The following is a 5,031-nucleotide window of genomic DNA, read 5'->3' as shown; positions in this document are numbered from 1 at the left end:
TAATGCACATAAACTCAAAAGTTATTTGTCATACAACATATACCATAGTTTAAAAACATGAACGCGCCCAAAAGTTATGGTACACAAATGCGCTAGAGTTATGGCATATAATATTTAAAGCGCAAAGGCTAAAACTATGGTCTATAACATCTAATGTGCAAAGGTTACGAGGTTATGGCATATGAAATAAAGGATAAAGACCAGGGCGCATAACATATGGAATATAAGGTATACTAATGTGTGGCACATTTGCGCAACAAACCATATGATAATAATCAATATGAGCATTGCGGCGGCCAGGTAATGAAATAGTATTATACAAATATCATTGCAATGCAGGCGCACGATGGTGGCCATAATCAACAAATGTTGCAGCAATGAATGAAATGTTAAACCACAAGCACCAACAGGCCAACACACAGGTACGGGTTTGACACGGTGTCATGGAAACTTATGGCCATTGGACAATGTAACGGTGGAAACGTCCTGCGTATGAAACAATAATTCGGCCATCCTCATGACACAGTCGGGCGACTGGTCAAAGAGGACGGCCATGTAAACCACGCATTGAAACACCAATGGATGGGAGGCATGGTACAGCCCTGAAACGGTCATAAACCGACCTCCCCTGCGCTTTTTAAACCACAATCTTCATTGCCATAGCTCAGAGAGATAATGTTTGAAGCCGCAGCACAGTAAAAGGAGAGTGGAATGAGTTGAGGCGATTTTAAAGAAGAAATCCGAGTTTAATGTGCAGAGAAAGCCGAGTTTCGGGATCTAGCAAGGTAAGACTGGAGTTTATTTCGCTCGGCGACTGTGGATATGTTATGATTGCTTGTCATTAAACTGATAGATTTACTGCCTTGCCATCAGTTTTATTGACCGAAGAAAAAGGAATTTGAAGCACTCGGTTACATCGCACGCGCTCATTGACAGACAGGTAACACTATAAACCCGTTATAACTCCAAGTTGACAGCACTTATGGATATATTAACAGATTTTTATGCGTCAATCATGGTATAATAAACAGTGGTTAAGCAAGCAGCATTTAAAGTTTAGATATTGCATGCATAACACGTTAGAAGAATTTGAATTGAATATGGAATATGATGCATTAAACACGGAGAGTTAGTTCGAAACAGGAGAGGCAGAGAGCGCCGAAGGTTGTTTATATGTGCGCTGATTGTTTAACTATTGTTTCACTTAACATACCCTTTTGCTGCGCGCTATCAGCTGTGAAGCATTGGTGGTCTCTGTCATGTGCCTGTGCATGTTAGTATATATTTGTGGTTTGACCAGAACAGGGGAACGCATACTGAATTGTCAGATGCGTTATTAGCTGCCAAAAGGAGTCGGGTTGTTGAATAATGTTGTGTATGTAATGTCATGCTGAGGCCGGGAGTTTTGTGTATATTTGGTTGAGGCCGAGAGCCTTTTTGCATTTCTGTGTTTTTATGATGAGCCATGCATGCATATTCTCTAAATCAAATGCTACATTCGAATGCCTTCATCATTGATTTTGTTTAGGACGAGAGATTTTGTTGAGAAGTTTTGTTTGATAATGAGGCCGCAAGCTATATTCTCAGAATTTTATGATACAGTTGAGAGCCTTAGGCCGAGAACATTTTAAGAATTTTTGGTTTTGATGATGAGGCCGAGAGCCAAAATTCTTTAAGTTTTTGTTTTAAATACACAGTAAATCATGTTTTTTTTGGCGATGAGTAAACATGGTTATTGCTGCATGTGTATTTAATTTTCAAAACAAACAGAGATCAGTATATTAACAGAAGAGATATCCAGGTGTTGTTTGCATTAAACAGGGGATTAACACAGTGCTTGTGCAAAGGGAATATAACAGAGGTTAAAGAAGGCAGAGTTGAGTTGAGTCAGAGGAGGAAGGTAAGCTTCGTTGCTTCCAGAATTTCATTTTAAACAGATAATAGTCATAATTTTTATTGTTAAAATGAAGTTAGTAACAGCAGAGGCCTACATTGATTGGTTTATAGAAACTATGACAAACCGAGTAGAGCCAAAATTTCAGATAGAAAGCTGGGGAAAAGAGACTGTAGAAAAACTTTATCAGGCAGGGATGATAGGCTTCTTACAGAAATTTAATGGCCATTCTGAGGAGATAACCAAAGACTTTATAAATAATTTCAGTCAAGACCAGACTCGGGTGGGAGATGTCATCATTCCAGTAACCCAGGAATATATTTCCCAAGCCTTAGATCTTCCCATGATAGGTGAAAAGTATTACAAAGGCCTGCACTTTAAAGAGAAAGTTTGGACTTTCTTTCTAGAGAAGAACTGAAAGGGGAAATTTGACAGGACAAAAGGGATACCCAGGGAATGGTTTAATGAACCATGGGGTGAATTGGTTTTGGTTATCCAAAAATTCTTGACCTGTGATAGGGGGTATAGCATGGTTCACTTGTATCATGTCAAACTTTTGCAGCATATAAAAGGGGATGATAGGATAAACATGCCTTATTTCTTATATAGGAGCCTCTTGAGAATGATAGAAACAGTCAAACATGAAAACAAGCCTAAAGCAGGACAGATGTACCATCAAGGATTAATCAAAATCCTAGTTGAGTATCAGGCGAGATCATAGGGCATAGTGTGGCGAGAATTCATAGCTAAAAATAAATTCATTGAACAGGTTCATGAGGTATAGGGCAAAACAGAGCAGGAAAATAGAGGAGTAATGAACTCACCCTTATATCCTAGAACAAGAGCCAAACAACAGAACAGCATGGCCATGCAAGAAAATGAAACATCTGTTATGTCTCTTCCTAGGCAATTTAGGAGTAAGAGTCTATTGACTTAGAGAAGGAAGTAGAAACATACTCCCCAAGACAACAAGAAGAAAATGATCTTGCACAAGAGGCATTTGAGAAGGATTCTTCATATAATGATGCAGCAGCATCACTTATGAAAACAACACAGGATTTTGAGAGAGAACTTAACTTAGGAAGAATCAGAGATCTAACTGACCAATTGGAAATTAGAAAAATCTTAGAGAAGCAATTAAAGGAAGAAAATAAGGAAAATAAGAAGATAATGCTAAATTGGTCAAAGAAAATGAGAAACTGAATGAAGAATTGGGGAGGCTAAAGAGGAAAAATGATCTACTCTCTAAGCAAGCATTTAAGTGGCTAAAGGAAAAGAACATGTGGCAGGAAAAATATGAAAAACAGAAGGTCAAAGCAGCTTTGTTTAGGGAGAGACATGATACAGGTTTGGATTGTTTGGCCAGGGCAACACAGCAGGAGGCATCTACAGGTACAACATCTACTTCAGAAAGGAGAAGGTCAAAGAGGAACAAGCAAGCATGGGGACATGCTTGATGATAAGAAAGGGAGAGATGTTGAGCCTTAGTTTTGGTCTTATTTTTGCTCAAAGAAAGTTACTTATCCATCTATTTTCCATCCATTTAGGTATTTAATTTTAATTTTGCAATTTCTAAAGTTTCTATGAAAATTTGGTTTTTAGTGCAAAATTGGCAGATTCAGAAATTCCCGTAATAGCTCTATGGTTGATATGGTTGCAGGACACTTGGGCACGAATGGAATGCATGTATGGATAGCTTGGGAACTAGGACTAAGCCAACAATGCTTAGTTCGAACTGCACAAGCTTTATTAGGCCCATTTGGTGCTAGTCAACCATGACTAGGCATGCAGGAATCCCATAGAAATAGGGTTGTTTTGAGTTTTCATAGGAATGGTCATCTTTCTTGGGTTGGGGATAATGAATTCGACTTGGATAGATGGATGAGAGTAGATGGGTTTGTTTGAGTGATTATAGATCATTTTGTTCATGAGACTTCTTATTTAAAGCCAAAACTTTGGTGGCTTATGTATTGATTTTTGATATACTTTTATGCTGAGACATATTTTGGATTGAGAAGTAATTTGAAGACTTGTGTTATTATTATTTTGATGTGCAATTCTATGGATGTGTGACTGATCTAAGCTTCTGATATCACCTCTCAAAGTGTGCAAGGCAAGGGTGGAGGGCCCCCACTCCAAGCTAAGTACACTTCAATGATAAACTAGTTTTATTTCATTGCAATTTGGTTAATTGTAGCACTAGTTTTTCAAAGCTTTATTTCAGTTTGTTTTATGGTTTATGCATAGTGATTGATTTCATTTGTTAATAGCTTATTCATCACTTTATTGAGTTGGAAAAACAGATGTTCAAGTTGGACATTCCTTCTACTAAATGATGAATCAAAACTAGTTCCTTTTTGTTTACATGCAAGCAATTTTATTTCCATTTAGATTTGGATATTGAGATGAATGAATTATGATGGAATATCTTATGTGTCTCTTAAGTTAAGAGCTTCTTTCATTTATAATTTATGCATCTTGAGCTTTTGGTTTCAATCTCCGATTCATTAAGTGATAATTGAGGTGAAGGTGGACTTCTTGAGTTCAAGAACCCTTTCGATATTTTTCTCTTTTTGAGTTGATTGAATTAGAGTTATAAGATGTATTATCCTTAGTTTTTGAATAACTTATCTTTCAAGGTTTGGTTATATCTGATCTTCACATATAGTGAACTTGCCTCAAAGCATAAACAACCCGGATTGATAAGAAATAAATGTGTTAATTTAGGACCATAAATTAGCTCAACAAAATTCAACTCAATTGAAGGGTTTTTCAAGTTTCCTTGGTGGCTTGTATAATTTTTTTATTTTTTTTTTAAGTTGTTGTTATTGCTCTACAAAAATTTACGTTCAGATTTGAGGAATGTTTTGGCTTTTGGCATAGAAATTCACTAATTTAGCTCTTTTCCCTTTACAGATCCGAGAAGGCCTTGTTTTGGAGACATATTTATGTATATCTATGGGTCTAGACACTTGTCTTTTCACCTAGAGCAAGAGGCCTTTAAAGCCTAAAAATTGCTTCGTTGTTTGCACAATTTATTAGGACTGCAACCCTTTATAACTTAATTAAAATCTTCCCTTAACAGTTAACTAAAATTTAATTGAAATCTTGATTGATTTTGTGAGAAAAGGTTGTGA

Source organism: Pinus tabuliformis, chromosome 1_2 (genome assembly GCF_031772625.1).
Source record: "Pinus tabuliformis cultivar Carrire ecotype Pingquan chromosome 1_2, CPIR1, whole genome shotgun sequence".
Taxonomy (NCBI): domain Eukaryota; kingdom Viridiplantae; phylum Streptophyta; class Pinopsida; order Pinales; family Pinaceae; genus Pinus; species Pinus tabuliformis.
Note: the sequence above shows the minus strand (reverse complement) of the source record.